The 23,633-nt window shown below is 41.9% G+C and overlaps 1 protein-coding gene across 1 annotated transcript in view; it reads left to right on the top strand.

The window, feature by feature from the left end:
• The window catches only part of CACNA1C (calcium voltage-gated channel subunit alpha1 C), a 458,875-nt gene that overhangs the window by 203,299 nt on the left and 231,943 nt on the right, over positions 1 to 23,633 (top strand). The gene's annotated exons all lie outside the window — the stretch shown is intronic.

Genomic DNA, 23,633 nt, shown 5'->3' with positions numbered 1-23,633 from the left:
CAATCAAGTGAAGCTTGGTAATCTCCCTAAGGTTTTGTTTTCTTCTGTTTGGCTAGGGAAAAAAAAGACAGCAACTAATATGTCTTACATTTTGACAGTGCCTTTCTTTAAACAGCAACTAATTTAACTGAACTCTCAGTTAATTGGTTTAAAAATACGAAACCGCTCAACTCGGGTGTGCAGTCAGCTTTTCATAGCACATCCTGGAGTCAGTTACCATGGCACTGGGAAAGATTTTTGGTCTCCATGGCAACCCCAGGTCGGCTTGTCGCACCTTTTATCTTATGCAGACTGAAAGCAGCAGCGTGTGTGTGGTATCTGGAGTTAATATGTCAAGGAGGAGGCAGATACCAGAGAGGTGTTGGGTTTTTTGGGTTAGTTTGGGGTTTTATTTTCCCCCGCTTTAAGCTCAGTAAGTCTGTTAATTATTGCTGATCAGGCTCATGGCAGGAGCAGGCAGTAAGGGGCAGGTGGGAATGGCACTGCCTGGTGGGTACTTGGATAGACAGGATGCTCCTGGGGACTCTGCAGCAGGTGGGAAATCTGCTCTTTTCTTTCCCTCCTGGGAGAGCAGCTGCAGAGTTGGAAAGCCACAGCTCCGTGGGATTTTTTGGGACCCCTTTGCAGCTGGTTGTTTTGGGCGTTTTGTTTTGTTTTGTTTTGCTAACCCTGTCATGGGAGGAGTAATGCCTCTGGTCCTCTGTACTCAGTGTTTTAGTCAGGTAGCTTCCAGAGAGTAGTTTGGGTGGGAAGGGACCTTTTCAAAGCTGACTTGTTCAACCTCTCTGCCATGGGCAAGGACATCTTCTAGATGTCTAGAACTAGACCAGGTTCCTCAAAGCCCCATCCAACCTGGCCTTTGCTCTGGCCAGGGCTAATTCATGACCTGGGTGCTGCTGTAAGGTGCCCCAGTGAGCAGCTGTGTCTCCACACATCAGTCCCTCTTCTTGGCGGCACCAGCTCTTGCAGCATCTGCCATACAGTGCCACCAAGGTCCTCTCCTGCTGCCTGCATGCAGCAAGAGGAGCAGGACAGCCCATCTCAGGGAAGGTTGTCATGGCCTTCAGGAGCAAAGGAGAGCAAGAGAGGGCACCAACTGGGCACTGGGAAATCATGCTTCAAGGCCACAATTTCTCAAACCACTCATCACATAAATGTTGGGCAACTTGTGGTCTTCTTTAGCTTTCTGACCCACCTGTGCAGGCTGTCACATGTGCTCACATGGATTTTTTGCTTGTGTTTGCTTATTCCTGTTGAAGCTGTGGAGGCTACACCTTTAGTTACTCCCATTAAAATTGGCCCTCACCAGCTGTGACATCTGGGGCTGGAGGGAATATCTCCCTCCTTGGCCTTCTGGTAGAAGGACTGCCTGCCAAAGCAGAGTGCAGGAGCAAGCAGTGTCAGCACTCCTGACCTCCCTGGCTCTCCCCATCTCCACTCACCCTTCCCAAGCTTTGCTGTGTCTCTCTGCTGGATTTCCATGGTCAGGGGACTGTTGTTACAGGAGATAGGGTCAGGTCAGAGGCCCCAGTAAAGACCCACTTCTATTCATGCATTGGTCTTGCCTTATGAAATCACACTGCTGGTGTTCAGGCCTTGTTGCTGGAAATCACCAAAGAGTTCCTGGAGCTACCAAAAAAAAAAAAAAAGGAATTGTAACTCTGGCAACCTAATGCTTAGAGCTGCTTGAAGTGGTCTTCTGTACACTCACTACTTGTTTTCCTTGAAATTGTAATGGCTGGAGAGAATAGGCTGGTTAGGGAGATTGCAATGGAAGCAGGTGTTAAGGCACTATGTTCTGATTCCAGGGCAGACTGAAAACCTTTTCTGTTGATCTTTTCTGGGATTTTGTGTGCTCTCAGGGCAGAGGGGCGTATCTGACCAGGAGATGGCTGTTTAGTAGTTGGGTGTATGTGGTGTGAGGTGAAGCCTCTCTAGTTATGCGGCTGACTAAAAATAGCCAAGGCATAACCCATGTTCACAGTGATCTTGGAACGTTTGGTCTACCAGGAGCTATGTTAATATTCCAACACAGATCTTCCCCACAGCCTGTTTTTAAAGCAGAACATACTACAAACAGCAGGAGCAAATAAGTTTTGATTTCAAGGATAAGTAGACTGTGTTCACACGAAACTGGCAGCCCTGAAAAACTTCCTTTTTCAGACAGACAAATGAGCATCGCAATACGTTTTAAATGCCCCTACATTTTTCACATGTATTATCTTTCATTCACACTAATGCCTGTTTTAGGTTTTCATAGAAAAGTTGTGGTACCACAGGGACTTCCATGAGAAGCTCCCAGAAATTTCCCCATGCCCAACAGAGCTAATCCCAGCCCAGCTCCAAGACTGGTCCTCTGCTCTGCAAGGCTGAGCACATCAGCAACAGGGGTAGCACCCCAGGGATAACAAATTAAAAAGAGGGGGAAAATATTGCTGGGCAACAGTAATTGTAGCTGGCAAAAGCAGGGAAAATATGTGGCAGGACCAATTCTGCCAACATTGAGGTCATAGATGAAGGTGGGCAAAGAGAATGTTCCAGATGCCAGGGCATAAATTCCCCTGCAGGCCATGGTGAGGCAGCTGTGCCCCTGAAGCCCTTGGAGGTCCACAGTGGAGCATAAATCTACCTGCAGCCCACTGGGGACCCCACACCAGAGCAAGTAGATGCCTGAATGAGGCTGTGATCCCATGGGAAACCTGTGCTGGAGTGGGCTCCTGGGAGGATGTGTAATCCCATGGAGAGAGGAGCCCACCTGGAGCAGATGAGCAGATTTGCTCACAGGAATTGTGACCCTGCTGGAGCAGCCTGTTCCTGAAGCATGGCACTCATGTTGGAGCAGTTTGTGGAGACCTGCAGCCCCCTCTGGGGAAGGATGTGGGAGAAGTTCAGGGAGGACTGTCTTCCATGGGAGAGACTCCATGCTGGAGCAGCAGAGAGTGAGGAATCCTATTCCCTAGGAAAAAGGAGTGGCAGGAACCACTGACTGCATGCCCTATTACCCATCCTCCTGTGTTGCTGGTGGGGAGGAGGTAGAGCAAATGGGGAGTGACGTTAAGCCCGGAAGAAAGGAGGGGTGGGGGGAAGGTGTTTTTAAGATCTGGTTTTATTTCTCATTATCCTACTCTAATTTGATTGGTAGTAAATTAAACTTAATTTCCCCAAGTCGAGTCTGTTTTGCCCGTGATGGTAATTGAATGATTTCTCCCTGTCCTTATCTCGACCCATGAGCCTTTTGTTATATTTTCTCTCCCCTGTCTGAGCAGGTGATGAAAAAACCCTCAGGAGGCCCATAGATTTATGCAGGATGTTTTTGTTAAACCTCATTTGGGCTGTAGACTTTTCTGATCCCTTAATATGAAAAGGAAAAACTTTTCCCTCCAAAATCAAATCTTTTCTCAATTTTGTTTCTAGTTCACGACCAATGGAATATTTTCAGGCCTCAAAATAGATTTACTTTTCATATGGACACAGGCTCTAGTTGAGTCTTATTTTATCATCTATTCTTAATTTAATGATGAGGCCAAGGAGCAAAGTTTGGATCCAGTTTTGGAGGAGGAAAGTATGTGTTGCAATGAAGGCTGTATTTGTGATGGTGTTAAGTTTTTGGCTAAATTTAGCAAGTCTGCTTTAAGATTCAGAAGTAACATTTTTTGTATAAAGAATTGATACAAAAGTCTGTATGCTTTTAAATATATGGATTTAATTTAGAAATCTGACAGCCAGAATTGAAAACACTTAGCTATGACACAGAATTACTCTGCTAAATATCAGGGAGAAGAATTAGCAAAGATGGGAACCAGATGCAGGATCATGTTTTAGATCAATCCCAGCATTAGAGGGGAGTGCTTCTTTCACCTGTGCAATGGCTGTTCTGCACTGGAGCTGATCAGCTTTCCTGCAGCTCTCCCAGCAGGCAGCTGCCCTGACAGCATCACACTCCTGCTGCCTCAAGAAGGCAGAGCTAGAAGGATAAAGCTCCTGTTTACATTTCAAATGCTGCTCTGGCCAATACACTGTAAGACAGAAAAACAGGCATGTTGAATTTGTAAAAATCCAACAGCTTTTCAAGTTGGTTCTAACATTGGATGCCTCCTTTTTTATTTTCCTGTGGCACATGTGTTTGAGAAAAACCTGTGACTGCTGCAAGGGGCAATTACTTGTTCTGACAGTGGTGGCTTTCAGTACTTAAAACAAAGCTTAACAAGCACATAACATCCCTGTACAGTGTTTTCAGGAATTGCTCTGTAGCAGCAGAGGGAAGGAACGAGCAAAGGCAGAGCATGTTCTGCCTTCTGCCTGACTTGAGATAAATGACAGTAATCACATAGACAGTAATCTGGCCTTTTCTGCTCTGCCCACCTGCTGCTGCTGTTGTCATGCTCTGCACTCTGCTGCCATCCTCCGTGACAGCAGCGCCTCCAGCTTGGCACTGCTGGGAATAATTAGGGGTGGCACAGCTCTGCAGCTGCTGCAGTGGTACCGGGGGGCATGGGCAGAGAGGGGGCACAGAGCTGGGCTGGAGCAAACCTGGCAGGAAATTGGCTGAGCTGTCATGCCTGCAGCAGTGGGGCGTTTAGCTCTAGCATGATCTGAGGATATGATAGGGAAGTTTTTCCATCTGGGGAATGAGAGAATGGAGGGAAAGCCCTGCAGAAAGAGATCTGGGGATCCTGGTGAATGACAAGTGAAATATGAGAGAGCAGTGCCCTGGCAGCCAGGAGGGATATCTGTGTCTTGGGGGTGTCAGGCACAGCATCACTGGCTGGGTGAGGGAGGGGAATGTCCTGCTCTGCACTGGGACAGCCTCACCTTGAATATTGTGTTTGGGGCAGTTTGGGGTGTCACAATGTTAAAAAGACATTGGGCCATTAGAGTGTCCAATGGAGGGCAGCAGAGGTGGTGAAGGGCCTTGAGGGGAAGTTGTGTGAGGAGATGCTGAGGGCACTTGTTCTGTTCAGAAGAGGAAAATGATGGGAGAACTCATGGTGATCTTAAACATTCTCACAAGGGGAAGAGGAGGGAGGGGCACTGACCTCTTCTCCTTGGTGACTAGTGATAGGACCTGAGGGAATGGCCTGAAGCTGTACCAGGGCAGGTTTAGGTTGGGTATCAGGAAAAGGTTTTTCCTCCAAGGGGTAGTTGGGCACTGGAAACACTCCCCAGGGCAATGGGCACAGCACCAGTCTGCCAGAGCTCAAGGAGCATTTAGACAATGCTCTCAGGCACAATGAGATTCTTGGGGATGATGCTGCAGAGGGCCAGCAGTTGGCCTTGATGATCTTGATGGATCCCTTCTGATTTGGGGCATTCTATGAGCCTATCACGTCCATGACTGCGTTACAGGGGAAAGAACATGACATGAGAAGTCCAGCCACAGTCTCAAGTGGGGATTGCTGGAATGTAGCTCTGATGGCAGGCCTTGGCATCTTTAAGTACAGTCATGATCATTTAAAATGACCTCTGCCCTGGGCAAGGGGAGCCCTTCACAGAGCAACCATGGCTTCTGATGGAATCGTCCAGGACAGGAATCCTCTTTTTTGAAAGGGCAGGCACTGTCAGATTTCAACCTGGAAGCAGATCTTAAAACTCTTCAATACATCCTAGCTGTAATTAATAAAGAAACACAAGCCTTTAAGTGTGGAGTAATATTTTTTAAAATAACTGTTAATAGGGGATTTAAGAATGCAAATCCTACTGGATGTAGCTAATTGAAAATGTGATTGGGATGTGGAGAATAGGTAATGAATGAGCTGGTAAATAGAGCAGGGTAAAGAGTAGCAACTTTTAGGATATAGAGGTGTTCACAGGCTGAATATTGAAAGATAACTCTAAGAAATAGAAATCTAAATGCTTGTTCTGAAGGCATTCTACACTGTTTTGTGTGTGTATATATATGCATATATTTATATGTATTTTTCTATATGCACACTTTAACACATATTCACTGTAAAACTGTACACTGCCATGACAGTGTCCAATCATTTTGGGTTGGAGGATTGAAGCACATGTAACACAAAAGATTAATTTTCCAGAGTAGATAAGCTGGAACTGATCTTAAAATATGAAATATATAGGGACAGTCCCTTTCTGAGTCTTTACTGAAAGTTACTATCTGGGGACTTCTGACATGGAATATGCTTAGGATCTATCAGTGCCATGGGTAGACCTCTGTGGATCACAGTTTTGAGTCCTCCCATAGTTTCTCTTGCTCAATTTGTACCTGCTTTAATCAGTCCTTGTGTAGCATCCAGAAATGGGCACCCAGACCTGAAACCTTCTATTGAATGGAAAGATGATTTTGCACATTAACTTATACAAATCAATATTTCAATATCAATTATGATTTTATTGTGAAGTAATCTCTGAAACAGTGCTCCTACCAGTTTAAACCTTTTCTTACCTAAGTCTAGTTTTTCTACATTTGCAGCACATAAGAATGCCTTAGGTACATTACTAGAGTCGAATTGTACAGCCCTAGTCTTTTCTCTCTCTGCTACCAGGTCCTAAAGAGAAATTAGATTGGTGTGAGAGGATTTTTTCCACAACAAATCTCTGCTGGATGTTGATAATTACCTTCTATATAGTTACAAACATCTCATAATTTGTTCCAGAAATTAAAGTTAAACTGGCTGTTTTTAATTCACTTAATTCTTCTTTAATGTCTTTTAAGAAATAAAAAATTAGAGAATGGGTAAGATATTAGACATCACATCTACCTTTCTTGATAACTCATCAAAACAACTGCTTGAAGGTCTAGATCTCATCAGTCAAACCTTTAGGTTTGGTCTGGAATGAAGCTCATTAAATCTAGGAAATTTGAAAACAATTGAATTTAACTAATACTTGTTAATTGGGGGAGCTTTTTTTCTATTCAAAGACTTAGCTCTTGCTCTTCTGTGGCTGGAATCAGAGCTGATATCTGTCTGATGAAAGCTTGTCTTTTGTGATGATCAACACACAAAAAAGCATTAACAACTTGACCCTTTTGACCTCATACATCAATGACTTTCATGCTCAGTTTCACGGCAGAATACTCTTGAGCCTTCCTTTATTGTTCATCACTTTACTGAATGATTTCTTAACATTTCTTATTGGTTACATCCAACTTTGTACCCTGAACACTGTTAGTGAGTAACCCTCTGTATTTTAATGTAATTTTGTTGGGCTTTGGTACATTTTCGTGGTAACCTGATTTGGTTCTCACTGCTGGTTTGCTTCCTTCTCATTTTTTCAGGTTGGTGAAGAGCTCATGGTCTAGTCAAGGTTACTGTGTCACTCTTCTTTTCTCCATCATGAAACAGCTGGCACATAAGGCCATAAGAATTATTTCATTTAAGAGCATCCATCTCTCCTTAATCCTTTTTTCCTTAGACCATCCTCTGGAGACCTTTCCTGCCAACCCTCTGGGATTGCTGAAGTGTACTCCCTTGAGGTCCATTCCTTTGACTTTCCTGTTGTGCTGCCTTCCTATTCTAGGTTGTTTAAAGTGGAAAAAGGAAAAACTCTGAATACTCTTTCCCCTGTGAGCAGTGACACCAGATTTTTCTCATATTGTCCCAGATTTTACATACAGGAGGGTACTCATTCACATCCCCTCCCTTTCTCAGGTGCCCAAGTTCAGAGGTTAGTTTCCATCAGCTCTTGGGATAGTTGATAAGAAGTCACAGAATGTGTGTTTGTGCTAGCGGTGTGGATTCACTTCTTGCTTTGAGTTACAGTCTAGCAGAACCCCTCAACTGAATACCTAGTGCAGGGTTTTTAATTTGGTGCTCAGATTTTGGCACTTTTCCACGTGTTGCCTTTCTTTGTACCCTCCCCAAGTCCATTTCAGCTGTACACTGCATTGCAACGTCTCTCTAGGACAGAAATGGAAGACCTGAAGGCAAGAAATGTGATGTGGGAAGTCACAATGCACTGTGCAATTTTCTGCTTTCTGGCTGATAAATTATTGTGTCTTCAATGTGCTCTGGCATGCAGTGCAATTTGTCCATGCAGCAGTGATGATAGGTTGTCCTGAGCTAATAATCAGGACTCCTTTGTTTAGACTCCTCAGCCTTTTAGGGAAGTCTTAAAAAAGAGTTCTTATCTCTTTGTCAGTTTTTATTCATGTTTTATCATAAATGGAGAAAGCTCTTAGTCTTGAGAGTGATCACATTAAGGGTGATCACGTTAAGAGGCAATCCAAGAGAAGAAAAATAATCAGTGCCCTTTGCAGTGACAGATTGTCCTGTGCATCACAAGAAAACAGTTAATGGAATGTTGCAAAACACTTAGAAAAGGAAAGCTGCCTTTCCTGTCATACATCTGAAACCTTTGTGCCACCAAAAAGCAACACCGCTGGCTTTGCACTGGAGCTCTCTCAGCCTTTCTGCATCAGTGTGCAATTTCACACTCTGCTTGTGCCCTGTACCTTCCACCTTGCACTCAGGACACCACCCAGAACAGGATTCCAGGCTGTTATCCTGTCTCCCACTCTCCATCTTCTACTGGTTCCTCACCATATAAAAAAGGTTTCTTTCACATTGAAAACAGGCTGGAAGGATCACAGGAGCAGTACAATTGCCTTGCAGAAAAACACTGCAGAGAACAAACTTAGCTCTTCAGCTTTAAGCTGGCATTATTAACGATTTAAGTTTGATTATTTGCACCAAAACTATTAATCAACTCTCATTCTTGAAGGACTGGGGCTGTTTTCTGATGACAGGTGGAGCAGGAATTGTTCCATGGCAAAATCAGAGGCTGGTGGTTGGTTACTTTCTCTTGAATGTTTATAGTAGTAAAATGTTTTCTCTTTCTCAGTATGATCTGTCATCTTTCACTGCAAAATGTAACACTCCCTTATGGATGGTTTAATTCAATTTAAGAGTTTTCTTGACTTGGTTTATTGGTAGGGATGTTTGTCCTTCAAGATTCCCTTATCCTTGCTTCAGGGATTTGCTTCATTATGTTAGTCTAACTTCATGACTACTTCAAGATCAGTTTTAAGTAATCAAATTAAGATAGATGCAGTAGAACATCTCGCCTACCTAGAACTTTTAAAGAGGCCTTCCAGCTGATTCCAATGAAAGAACCCTCTCAGTTTATTGGGAGAGGCCAATTTAGCAAAGACCTTTCTCCCCCCAATATTTTTTTTCCTATGTCAACAAGTTATAGGCCAGTGAGATTGGTGACTCCAGCTCTGAGACACTACAGCATGTTCTGTACCACTAGGAACTCCACGGAGCCAGTCATTAACATTTCCATGAAAATGATATTTTTTAAATAAGTGGATTCATCAAAACTGACCTAGTTAATGTCACAAGTTAGTTTTGATTAATTTTTAAAGACAAATATTTTTGGGGAAGAAGAAATTTTCCAAATTTGCAATACATTTTGATTTTTTTTAGTTTTAAAAATAGTTCTTTTTCATTTCAAGATGACCTTTCCTTTAGAGAGCTAAGCTAATTATCATTGAAACTATTCAAAACTAACAAGTTCAATATTTGACAGTTTAAGTAACCTGAATGGATTTTTTTTTTTCTTTTTTTTTTTTTTTTGGGTTCTTCTGGGACAAAAACCTGCATTTCTGCACAGCCACAGATGTTACCTGCCACTGACTGGCAGGGGAGCTAAGAACCTGAATTGAAGCATAATACAGGGTTTAGTGGGGGGTTCATGGTAAGAAACTTCTTGCCTTTTTCTATTCAATTACACAGTCTGGGGAAAAGAGTGCCTTGCTACACAAGATAATTACTGTAGTCTTTTTATAGTTGTGTTTATAGTTGTAGATCAGCCACTCTTTTAGCACTGGTAGTAATTTCTTCAGAAAAAAACCTGACCCCTAAATTGGGAATGATGCTTGCCACAACTGCAGCACATGCTTTCAAGAAACTTTTTTTACTCCTCTTCCCCCCTTCTCATGAGTTTTTCATGTGTGTTTTGTGAGTGCTTACCAGGCTGTGGACTGTAGTTGTGTACTATTATATTAATGTTTTGAACAATTCCTAAGGGAGATTCAAAAGAAGATCTTGTATTCTGCAAAGTAAGTAATAGAAAGATGTGCAAGTGTTTATTGCAGAAAGAGCTTTTCTAAATGAACTCAGCTATCTAACAGCAAATGCCACAGCTATTTTTGTTAAACTCTCCAAAATCTTATTTCTCAAGGAACATCTGCCAGGGCAAGAACTGACTTGAGTTTTCCAAAGCACTCTGTCTAGAAAATATAAAATTTCTTTAGCCCATCAAACCATGGGTATTCCTTATAAGAAACCTTGTATTTTCCTACCAGGGTATAATATCCACATTTTTTGAGGGCTGATGTATGTTGATCCCACCACTTAGAGCCCCTCTTTCTTGATACAGAGCTACTGAAGCTGTAAATTCTCCAATACTTAGTGGGTGGAAGTTCGCTGTCAACTGATTCTCTTTGTAGTGTGCAATTCATTTGCCTTCTCTCCTCAGGATCACTGCTGACTACTTATTCCTTACCCTCAACTCTGGTATTTTCTTCCTCTTGCTTATTTATGCCCTTTTCTGTACACTGCTTGTGATGAGTGTGGAAATTCACAAGGGGTTTTTTGAGAGGCACATAACTGAGGCACAGAGATGCTCACAGTATCTGTGGATTCTTCGCTTTATCTGGTCTCCTTCTGCACAAACTATCCAGATTCCTCCTTTCAGCAAGTTTCTTAACTCCATGAGGCCTCTGAGCACTAAATTCAGGTCTAGCTCTGCTCAAGAGTCTTTGAGCCTTTTTGTTTCTTGAATGTCTGTGTCATGTAAGAGAAAGGCCTAATTTCTGACCTCTTTGTCTCCTTGTGTGGATGCTCACCACTATTCATGTCCCAGCCTTCTGCACAGTCTGTGGAAAGCTCCTTTTGGCCATCTCCTCAAGGGAAGCATCAAGGTTTAGAGAGTGTCAATTTTCCTTGACTGGGAGGTAGACAGATGATATGAGGGATTGCTCTTGTGTGCTGAAGCATCCCATGGATCACAAATTGCAGCATTAATAATCTCTAGATGCACAGATTCCACTTGGTCTTAAGCCTGAAGCTAAAAGTGATTATCATAAGAGTCTAAATCTGTGTTTTGGAGGATCCTGGGAGTAGGAGGAAGAGATGGGGGGTGCTGAGGAGTGACAATAAAGGTCAAAGCTTGTACAGGAAAAATGGTGGAGAGGAAGAGGAGGAAGAAGCTGCTGTGAAGTCCCCCTTTCAGAAGAATAGTTAGAACTCATGGCTAGAGATTCTAGCTTCTTGTTCCCTTACCCATGGCAGACAAGCCTGACTTGGGGAGTTTAGCCTGCATTTTATTATCAGCTGTAGTTCATTAGCACTGATCTTCTAAAATAAGGACCAAATCAACATCAGGTAACCACAGGATACACCAAGATTCAAAGTCAGTGTTTACTGTTCTGCATTTTTGCATGTGGATGTCATTGAGGTCCATACTGTCCCAGCAGCTACTCTTCATTCCCCAGCATTGTACCTTCACTCATCACCTTGACATACTTGTTATATAAGAAAGCTGAAGTCATGCATTTTTTCCTGTGTAATCCTTGCCAGTTGTCCCATTTAGTTCTCCCTGCACCTTCCCATGAGATGTTCTATACATTGAGGATCTTTGTGATGGGGCAGACACAACAGCAGATGAAGCCTTGATAATATTAAAGGAGTTGTTGAAGTCCTTGGAATGTTTTGGACAGTGAGGGCAGAGCAAAAGGAAGCCCCTATGTTTAAAGAAGCAACATGAAATAATCCAGTAGAAGTACATTATTGGGGAAGATACCTATTCTGAGTCATGTGACAGATGATTTAGGAAAATAGGTAGAGGAGGACCTGCTGCAGTTATACATCTAAATGCACAACAGCACATCCATCAAGAGTGCTACTTGTGAAAGATTCCTGCATTGCTGAGGGGATCACACAACTGAGCACGTCCAGAAATCGTTTCACCACATTTTTATTTCCAAGAGACACGAGATGATTTTAGTGGCAAGAGTCTGGTGCTGAAAAAATCAGGCGCCAGGTTTGCAATTAGTTAGCTTTGTGTTCTAGGATAAGACATCTAACTTCCCTGAGCCTATGTTTAACCATCCATAAATGAGAATAATTCTCACACATCTTCTAGGCTGCTGAAATGTTTAATTAATTAGTGTTTCAAAACTGTTCTGGATGATGCAGATAGGAGGCACAGTAAAGTGCTGCTATTACTTCTTAACACTATGTATACCTTCCTTCTATTTTATTTGTAACTGCAAAAAAGCTCTTTGCTGCAAGGTGTTTTATTCTATCACCCTAAACTGCCTTCCAGCCAGGAAAAAGAACTGAGCCAGACACTGAAACGTTTACAGACACTTTTTGGTAATTGCTGCAGTTAATAGAAACTCCAGTTGCTTTAAGAGAAGCTTCAGTTTATGGCTGTGTTTGAATTTAACACGCCATGAAACCATTCTGACATGCACAGAGCCTGAAGCTTTTGCTGCTCAAACCTTTCTCCATGAAGCTGAGAATCTTAATGAGAAATGAAGGCCCTGAGCTAAAGATCTCACAACAGGCTGCTGCTGTAAACAGAGCAGAAAATGCCCCCCAAGGTGAGAAATTCTCTTTAAAAGATTACTCTGCTGTGGAGATGGTGCAATGCCAGTGCTTTTGTTAGTGACCAAATAATTTGGAGCCAGGTAGGTGTTTTGGCAGCCACCATATGATAAAGAAGGAAAACCCCAATGCATTTTGGAATATTTCTGCAGCAGTGCTCAGGCCACTATGAGAGCACCAAAGTAAAACTCCTCCACTAGTGGATCTTCTCTTTCCTGACAGTTTATGTAATTCTTGCACCCACCAGCCCCTTTTTCCCTCTGAAGCACACACTGATGGTTGTTGGATGTATCCATTAATGGCATTTTGCAGAAGAGAGATCAGGGTTAATCCTGGTTCACTTCTGGTCTCAGGGAACATTTGAGATAAAGGTCTGGCCTCCATTTCACCAGGGGGATGCTGAAGGCCAGCACAGGCAGCAGCACAGCCCTGTCCTTCCTCTGCCTTCTGGGCCAGCTGGTGGATCCTGCCCCTTGCACTCATCACATTCAGCGCAACCAAGCTGCACTCAGTCAAAGTCTATTTCTGGTCTTTGGGTTATTTACAAAGAGAGATTCAGTGCAATGCAGAAAATTTAGCCTGAGTTCTTGGTTTCTTAAGCTCCTTGACAAAGTTGGCTGTGATCTGCATAGGACATTTTTAGAGGGGTGGCTGCCACCAGCCAGGTATTCTGGTGTGGCCATGAGCTACCTACCTCAACACCTGCAAAATATTGTCTTGAACTAGAAGTACATAGTAATATTGTGGAATTAAAAATTCATTCATAGTTAGAATGTGTCATTTCTCAAGGCAGTAGCAAAAAAATGTGGACTGGGTGCAGATCTGATTAGTGCTAATTTAATGAGGGTACAGAACCTCTAACTCACCCCTGCTGCTTTGCATCAGAAACACTGGGGATGATTCTGGTTTTGCCAAATGAAAACATTTAAAAAATATACACACTTTTATATATAAAAGTACACAAAATTATGAACACACATAAATACATAATTTAACATATACTAAATACATGTGAAAGATCTGGAGAGAGACAATTATTTCATATTTGTGTTGTTGTTGCCAAAACTGAATGAATAGTAAATTAAACAATGCTCTCTGATCATTATTGTAATCAAATTGAGTGTAAATATTTTGGCAGACACTCTGATTTATGTCAACAATTATTAGTAAAAATATATTTGCTCTTTTACTGAAAAGCAATTTTCATGTATGTCACCAAATTTAGCTACCCCAGGGCATGTTTTCAGTGTTTGGGGTGTGTGTGTGCATTACATCAACTGAAGAAGTCCCAGCTGTCCTTAATTTATTAATGTGAATTATTTAACAGCTGCTTGAATCTTTGTACTGCCCTACCTGGTTGCTCAATCTGGAAAGGTCCTTCTTGTTCCATAATCTTCTCAATTTTGTGCCAATTTGGTAGATTTGGGAGAAGAGAGAGCCATACATAATTGTGTCTGTCTGGAAAAGGATTTGCAGTCTCTTCTGACTGCTTATTTTGGGGATTTATTTGTCCCATACACTCATGTGCTGTTTGCTTTGAATGCAGATGGCACAAGTGACAGCAAAAATGCCCACTGACATTTTGGCTGATAGAAATTAAAATTTATTAATGGTGACCTGCAGCCAGAACTGTCCCTGTACCTGGGGGCTTGGTCTCCCATTTTATCACACTGCTTGCTCCAGAGCTGCACTGAGAATTTCCTCTGACTGTCCTTGACTTTTCTTAGTATCTGGATGGTTTAATTCAGCTGACCATAACATATAATCTCCTCTTCTGTCCTCCTTGGCTCTCTCAGTTGCTTATCAGGCAAGAGAGCTCAAAATTCAAAGACATTTGAATTTTTGTCTGTTATAGCTGGCTTTTTGCAAATGGAAAGAAAAGGGACCCCCAAACTGTTTGCAGCTATTTTTGACAAATGTGTGTCAGAAATAAATTCAAATCTCTTTATTTTTGTAACTTATTTCTTGTCCACAAGGAAAATTTACAGTTAGACAGTCAGTATTACCAGAGGCTGTGGAGTCATTAGTAACATCTTTATCTTTCTGAGGAGAGAGAGAAATAAATTCAGTAAATCAGATTACCCATTAGTTGGGTGGAAGGTTGCTTTTATAGGTTGGTTTTTTCACCTTTTCTCTCATAAAGGGAGAAGGGGGTTTGGAAGGTGGCAGCTTTGAATACCTAAGAAAAGAGTCATGACTCACCTTGTTACTGATCCTGAGCAGGGTAGGTTGGGTGCTTCAGGAGAGTAACTTGGCAATCAGAAAGGATCTTCTCCTGTCATGACCATTCTGGTAGCAGGATTTACTGACACTGAGTGACAATTTGCTATAAATTCCATGCAATCATGAGGATCCTTTTAGCCTCATTACAAGTTATGATAAAAGTTTCAGGAATTCCTTTGGAGGATCTCTGAGTTTCTTTGTGCTGCAGTTTCTGGGAGTTGGCAAGGGGTTGGTCTATCAAGAAGCCTTAAAGTGAGTAACATGACAACTAAAAGGGAATGAAAATGCCATTTTTCTGTTCAGCAATATGAGTTTTTTAACAGATGTGGCAGAGCTGTGTCATAATTGAAGCTGGAAAGTTGCAGGAGTCTTTACAGGCAGAACATTTCTATTTTGCCATTTCTATTTTTTTGTAAACAATATTAGTAGGGCATCTCCAAGAGCAAATAAACGAAATAATTTGACCTTCCGTCACTTATCAATGGAAGTGGAAGGATGTTCTTAATTTGGAATACTGCATGGAGAAATCACTGAGCTCTAAAACCCTTTGCTAGCAACAAACAAGAAGCAGATGCCACGTTGTTTGTTACTGGTGACACCTTCAGAAAGCAGAGAATAGCAAACAGATTTTCTCTGTACCAGTGGGACCCACACAGCAAAGTGCATATTTGACACACATGAGAAGAGAAAGGAGTGCTCTCCTTGTGCCATCACTGAGAGATGCTGAGAGGAGCAGGGTTGAGTCTGTAAGTAAGGAGAAATGGAGGGGAGCACATGTGCCTGGCCTCTGGAAAGGAGCAACTGGAAGAATTGTAAGGTAATTGCAGCAAAGAGGACTTCTTGTTTAAGAAGTAACAGAATGAACCAGAAGAGGATAAGCAGTTGGGGAGATCAAATGTAAGCTGAAAAGTGCATTGTACAAAATAGAAATGTTGGGGCATCCCTAATTATTTGTATGGCACACCAATTATGTAACTTTCCAGGGTATCCTGAAAGGGCTGAGTGGTGAAAGTTTGGTTTGGAATCCTTTCTGCTTTGATTAATGTTAGCCCATTATCTGGGCCCTGAAACAGATGCAGGCTGCGTGGAACTTGTGGTATCACATGGCAGCATCCTCACTGGCTGTCTGAATGAAAAAATATATGGTTTGGTGTCAGGCTCGAGTTGGATGTCCTGGCTTAGTTGAAAGGAGTGAAATTTAACATGCTAAAGAAAGACATTTTTCTGTGCAACATGCAATTCAACCTGTCTTGCAATGGGCAAATAGGTTAGAAGATTAGACTTGTATTTGAATAAAAGTAGTGATTAGTCTGGTTTGCATAAAAGTATAAATGTCAGCTCCTTGTGTTTTAAGGAACTTGTAGCTGGCATCAGGAAGAAATTGTGCATATGTGCAGCTGGTTTGTTACCAAGATCTTCAAGGCTTTGTGGAGGTCAGGTACTGAGATTTAGATTTTTTTCTATAGCTCTTTTTTGGCTTCTGCATAGGAATGTGGGTGACATTGTTGCTGAAGTGTTTCTGTCTCTATCAGTTGTGAAAAGGAAGGAAAGGGAAAGGAAAACTTAAAGTTTTGGAACAATCACTGAAGCCAAGTCTCCTAGTCCTGCAGTCAAACCACAGAGTAATCCCTCTTACAGGCTGGTCAAACCCCATTTTACAATAGTCTCTCTCACTTGAGAGGCTGGTCTCAAGTCATTGAGATCTCCAGTCTTTTCTGGTTAGAAATCCTTTTTCTAATTCCTGTTTGAGATCATAGGCACAAGCCACGGTGTCCTTTTGGTTAAAAAGCTCTTTTCTCTCTCTTGTATATGCCATGATTTGTGTAGAGGCATCACTGACATGGTGTGATGTTATTGCTGGCTAGCCTCAGGTGAAGGGCTCACACACAAACCTGCCTTGGCATGAGGGGGAATGCATTCCCTTACAAGAGAAAATGATGTAGCCCCATGTTTGGGAGCTGTTAGAAGGATTTGAAGGAGCACAACTTTGAGTGTTGATCAAGCCCATGTTTATTCCACTCCTCTAATCAGCAGGGATGGGTCACTCAGCTGTGCAAACCAAGCCTGGGGCCTGGCAGCAGCTCCAAGGTGAGAAGTGATGCTGAAGGGCTGTGCTGCTTGTCTTGCCCAATCCAAAAGCAGTTTGCTTGTGAATGTTTGTTTGTGAAAGGATCTACACACTTAACAGGAAGATTGTGTCCACTCCTGATGTGAAGCCTCAGCTCTGTGGTGGGATGCAGCAGTTTCTTAGCAGAACTTTTTATTTCCATCTTGAGAACAAAGGAGGTGAGGATCAAATTCACTTAAAACTGTAGAGTATCCTGATGTGTGTTGGAGAAGAGGCTGGGCCAGCCAGGGTACCTGCCTTGGCACTGAGGCCTGAGAGCTTTTCCCTCTTTTTGTCATTTTTTCTGTTAACTTTGCACTCCCTCAGTTGTGTCTGTCATGTCTATCATTCCTGGTGGAGCAGGAAAAGGCCTTAATGGCAGGACTGGGCCTGCTTTCCTTTCCTTTTTGATTAATTTAGGCTTTTTGATTAAATGGCAGCTTTCATCACTTTCAGCAGTCACTTTGTGACAAGGCAATTTATAGATGCATTGGCATTATATGATTAGGACAAGCACAGTAAATAACAAGTGAGAGCGGTGATTTATTTTGATATTTAAACAGATCCTCCTCCAAATTCAAAGTTCATGCTGTTTTCATATACAGAAATATCTTTTATTTGTTTGCTGACAATCTAATTCTTGGTGCACCTTTCAAGGATAACTGCTGTCATGCAATTCTGAACACAAAAGACAAAATATTCAATATTTCTGTGAAATTTTGTCTGTATTTCTGCAAAACCCAAGCTAACTAGATAAAGAGAAGGAAAGATTAGAATACAAACAACTCTTTTGGTGTTTCCATCTCACACCAAATGTGCTGATAATTAAATGTCATGTTCTGGTTAATCAACAGCAGTTAATCTCCAGCTACCAGTGTAACCATCTCAAACTCAAGGTTTTCAGCCTTTCACTGGGCACATTAACTCAACTGTGCAGAGACAGACAAGTGCTAGTGACTGACACAACTTCTGGAGTTGGTTAGACATTTTCTGGAAGTATTTCCCTTCTCCAAAAGTAATTTCAATAAATTTGAAATACTTGAAAGATGTGTGTTAAATTAGACAAAATAAATAAAACAGGGAAAGAACAGAAGCAGAACATCCTACCATTTTCCTTCCAGAGTTTTGGAACAGAATATTTTGATTCTTCATTATGAAACGTTTGTTTTGTTTCCAACAGCTGCATTGATGTTTTAAAACAAAAAGATGGAATTCAAATGAAAGATTTTACTCCCTGTGGAGAGAAAAGGATTTGCTTCATTTTTATGGGGGGATATTCAAGAACTTTGGGCTTCCTTGCTTCCGTTGAGGATGTGGTTAAGTGTTACAGAGTTGGATTTCTCTGGGAGCCACAAGCCACACCAGCCCTGGCTGCAGTGCAGTTTTGTACAGTCCCACAGGAACAGGTGAAGGATGAGTAAAATGAGTGAGGAAATTCCTGACATTGTGATGTTACCTTCACAAATTCATATTTGGGCACCTCCTCTGGACAGGCAGTAATGTGAAGCTCACAGGCCCTGGAGTGGTACATGTTGATAGGGGCATTTTCAACCAAATGTTGGGAAGGCAGGACAAGAGAGTCACTTTAGGTGTTGTAGGTGCACATAACAGAGCATAATCAGTTGATTTGTCAACTACTGGTGCCTGATAACAGGTTAGCTGCAGTTCTGGATGCTTTCCAGCAGCTTCTTCTAGAATGCAGCTCTCAAACTACCAACCCAGAACAAAAAATAGCCTTTAGAAGCTTGTGAAGTAGACAAAGCTGAAGGTAAAACATGCCATCTTCTCTGGGAATATTTTGAGCAGATCCTGCCCTGTCCATACAGAAACAGCTCCCTCAAATGTGGAATTTCTTTGCCCTTTGACTTGTTTTGCATTTCCAGAGGCAAATCTTGGAGCAGTGTGTTGTTCACACTTTGTCATTGCCTATAAGAACAGCTCTTGGGTCTTCTCTTTCCTCATGAGAGACTCTGCAGGAGTGTAATTTTTCTGCTCTCACTGTTGTTTTACATGTCATACTAATTACCTTGGTTTTGAAAAAGGCTGCTTGGTCTATTAGTCTTCTGCTGGTTTATTTGTCTGAAACCTTTAAGGGTGAGATAAAGAAGCAGGTTTCCCTATTTAGTGTAATAAATGGGTGTAAGTTTGAACAAGGACTCAAATAAAAAAAGAAGGTTAATGGCAAACTACAACCAATAAAAAAAGGTAATTTTGAGGAGGGGTTTAAATATGCAAGAATAGAAGACTGAAATGTCATGAAAGGACTAAGACATCACACCCAGATGGCTGTGCATGTTTGCCTGCAGATGTCTACAAAGGTCACCCAAAGTGTCATGCAAAGATCTGGGGTTCTGTGGTGCCAGTGTATTTATGCTGATTCATGGATTAGAATAACGTCTCTGAAATTTTTTGAGATCTCTGCTAATGATAAATTCTTTCTTAAAAGCATTCTTTTCCTCCTAGATAGCTCTGATGTAAGACTCTCTGGCAGAATGACTAACATGATGTTTTAACTCTTGTTTGGATTGCTCTGATTTCTCTCCTGTTCAGTCTTGTTAATAATCTTTACTGGATTTGCAGCTATAGAACTGGGCAGCAGAATTCCTCTTGTTACAGGAAAGTGCACGAGGTACCCTGGGATTACTTAACTGGATTCATGCAAATTCTGTGGATGGAGAACCAGCACTTTCTCTGCACTGGGCTGGGGGGGTCACAGTGGGAAGTTTACAGTTCCCTGTGGGATTTCATTCTGATTCCCTGAGGATAAGGGGAGGAACAAAAATCTGCCAAGTTAAAACACTCCCTGTTGGAGAAAAGGTAGAATTGATGGATCAACAACTTATACCACAGATATCAGGATTCAATAATGCTGTTAAAGATGAAATGCTATGGATATTAGTACCTGGCTTTGCCAGAGTTTAAATGCAAGGGATGGTGTCACAACTTACTCCTTTTTTGGAACTTGATATTTTTTGTGCATTGTAAAGCATAAATTCCCTGACAGACTGGGTGATTTCTAGGGAAGATTTATGTAAAGGCCTCCCTGTGGCACACAGAGAAGGGACTAGGATGTGCCAGGAGCCAGCAATGCCCTGCAGTGTTCCTGCAGCTTCTGACTCAACAGCTCAGGCAGATAATCCTCCCTCCCTGCTGAGGTGAGGCTGTACCTTGGCTCAGAGCTCTGGCTGTGTCTCCATGAGTGCTTTTTCCTCTAGCACATGCTTCACTGAAGAACTCTGTGCTCCAAGAAGCAACAGTGAACCTCATACCCTGACCCTCGGGTTAGACACTGTAACCAAAAGCCCTCCAGTTTTCCCTGGTAGCCCCAAGAGCTGGCATAGCTCTCCTGCTTGGAAATGTTAACCCCTGTAGGGTTAAACATATGTTTATTCAAACTCTCAGGAAGCTGCAAGTTGAAGGATGCATTTTTTTGTCCTGGTTTCTGTCTGCCTATTTAAGGATTTTGCTTCTATGCTGCTGCTGGTGCTGTATGTGGTGGTTAGAGACACTCAGGCACTGGGACATCCGTGCTTGAGAGGAGAGTGTGGGTGTGTTGATGGAACTACCAGGAGGTACTATACATACGAAATCTCAGGAGGCTGGAATTAAAAGATTTTTATTAGCACATGAGAGCAGATGAGTTGAAATGGGTGTGCTACTTACAGAGCTCATGTTAGGATTTCTTACTAACCCTTTTCACATTACTTGTTCCATTATGCCTTTTTTCTTTGTGAAGAGAACAATTAGGTACAGTTGTAAATATTAATTTTATAGTCAGCATAAATCAAAATCCAATCAGGTTTGAAAATGCATGCATGAGGAGTTTCGGATCCATTGTTAAAAGACCATTCTTTTCCCCTTAATGTATAACCACCCTCCCAAATTTAGACAAGCCAGGAGACAAAATAAGTGTGTGTATAAATCTGGACCTTCCCATCCAAGTTCGTTTCTGCTTTTGGCACTGACTTGTTAAAGTCAGATTTGCAGTAGCTGCCCAAACTGTGCAGAATGCCAGTGGATGAACACGCCTGCAGAGCAATGCACAAGTGCATTCAAGTGTCCATTTGCCCATGAAGAGGCTGTAACTGTCTCTCCAGATATGGGGTAGGTGTAAACAAGTGACAATTTCTGCACACATGAACAGAGAGCATTATAGATAGTGTGAAAATGGGATTTTCTGGAGGCTGTAGGAAATGTGATCTTCAGATACCTCCTTAAGGCAGCACCGTCTCTAAGCTGAGTTTACATCTTTTATCTCTGTGAAAACTTACCCCAGGTTTCTGGATTTGTTTTTTGCTTCTGCTTAGGAGGTTGCACTGAAAATCTTTCTCTGTTATCCTTGGTATTAATTATCCTTAGGTGTCAGCCAGAGCAGTGAGCTCTACATTTCCCCAGATTCTGAGGAGAACCAAGTCCTGAGGCAGGGATGTGCAGGCAAGAACAAAGCAGAAACTTTGCCTTGGCTGCTTGATGAGAGGGCTGATCCAAGAGCCAAATCCAGCTCCTAACTCTGGGTTTCAGCCCTCCATTAGTAGCTGAAAATCCCATGCACCTAATTTTCCCTACCACTGACTAGTTTTAAAATACTTACTTTGGGTAGTATCAACATCTAAAGATGATTAAACATTGCATTGTGTGGGTTCTATACTGTTCCACAAGACAGTCCTGTCTTCTCAAGATGTTTTGATCTGTAAGTGGAGAAATGCGTGAGACTTTTCTGACTTTCTGATCTGGGAGCCAAGCTGGGCTGCTCTTGGTTCAAGCTGATGTATTGTTCTGAGGCACAGCTAGACTTGGATTAACAGTTTTATTGCTAGTGCTTATGATACAGAGGAATGCAATTAAATGCCCTCATCTCTTGCTGCAATACGACCTTCTCTTGTATTTTAAGTAAAATATTTAATTCAGACTCATCTAGTATTTCTCATCATTAATATTATTATTATTATTTTTACTGCATTTCACTTTCAGGCAGCTGTTTTTCACAATAGTTTACTAGTCCAGCTAGCCTGAGGTATGGAGTGAACCTCTGCAAGCAGCTGCTGTTGCTGAAGACACAATGACCCACAGCTTTGTCATTGTCAAATGACATTTCTAAGTGCTTGGGGACATTGTAATCAGGCCTGGGATATCTCCTTTTCTGTTTTCTACCTGATCTGGTAGGTAGACTAGAAAAGGCTTTTTCTGTTTTAGTCTTTAACTAGGCAGATTTCCTCCCATGGCTGGAAGCAGTCTAAGCAGCAGAGCCTCCAGCCCTGAGGCTCAGTTTTAGAGCAGCTGCAGGTTGCATGCTTCTTCCCTGTGCAGAGAGCTGCTTCTCTCCCTGCCACACACAGAAACAGCACATTCCCTCACGAGGGAATGCTTTTCTCACTGACAGATCCTGCTCATGTCTGCAGCCAGCACCTGGCTTCTTATATTGCTGCAAAAAGGAGGGAACCTGTACTTTGGGTAACCAGCTGTCTTCAGTCACAGCTGAACTATACTTTTGATAGCTGTGCTGCAGAAGCTGCTGTGAGATTTCATAGATCCTGCAGGTAAATAACTGAGTGGAAAGTTGTGTGTGTTTGTATTGTTTTCTGTACTTCTATAAAGTTTGGCTCTGTGCATTGACACTTTTAAAGAGAGCATCCAGCAGTTTATCACCATCAGGAAAGGAACAGGTGCTCCTCAGGCTGACACCCCTAGGAGAGCTCTGGCATGGCTTCCTACCAAAATAATGCTCATAGTTTGTGTAAGCTGGGCTGGTGCTGTATAGAGGAATAAACATTGTCCAAGAGCTGTATAGGAACTGCTCAGAATGGGGAGAATCCTTTCCATCCTCACTTTTCTTGTGTCTTTAGCTTGGTGTTTGAACCCATACCACCTGTGGTGGATTCATTTTTTCTTCTTGTCACAGCTATTTCAAAGGAAGAATACTTAGAGCAAGCAGCAAGTACAGATGGAGTGTACAGGTCTCTAAAAATAATGTCTGTGGAACTGAGCATGCTATTTTAGCCCAAACAAAAGAGGTTCAAATGGGAGTAGTTGTAGGTTAAGGGTTTCAATGGTAAAAGTGTATCTTCAGGTGCTTTTCTTCCTCAATCATATCCTCCACAAATTCCTCAGGTTTTTTGTATTGATTTTTACAAGGTCAGCAGCTTTACAAAAAGCCAATAAGTCACATCTTGCCACAACCACGTTTCTTGGCTTCTGTGCAGTCAAAATCCAAACTTTATGCCCACATGGATTTTTTTAAGCAGTTACATACATATGCAATGATTTAAAAAGCTCTCCCACAGAGGGTTTCATGTCTGTATTATTGTTTTGTTTATACTACTAGTAGTAGCTGACTAAAGATATGTCAGTGTCTTCTGGGGAGGCTTGTCCTTTCTGCACATATGTGTTTGTGGATGCATAACAATATACTTTTGTCTTACTTTATAACTCTGAGGCTTTTTGTCATTGCACCTTCACACCCAGGTTTAAAAGCATTAAAAATTATTTCCTACTATAATTTTTCAAACTTTGAATATAGGTATGGAATTCTTGAAAGATAAAGCTCTTTTTAAAATGCTTTAAAATTATGGATTTCTTTACATAGTGGTGCAAAAAAACCTGCAGTCAGCTCTTGCAATCCCAAACAAGTCCAGATTCAGTTACAAAATCAGCAACTGTAACTTTGGCTCCAATGTGCTGCATACAGTTTGTTTCACAAAGAGATGGTTTTGCAGATGGAAATGATT

Source organism: Haemorhous mexicanus, chromosome 5 (assembly GCF_027477595.1).
Source record: "Haemorhous mexicanus isolate bHaeMex1 chromosome 5, bHaeMex1.pri, whole genome shotgun sequence".
In the NCBI taxonomy this organism is placed as follows: domain Eukaryota; kingdom Metazoa; phylum Chordata; class Aves; order Passeriformes; family Fringillidae; genus Haemorhous; species Haemorhous mexicanus.
Note: the sequence above shows the minus strand (reverse complement) of the source record. Positions and strands in the feature narration are given on the sequence as shown.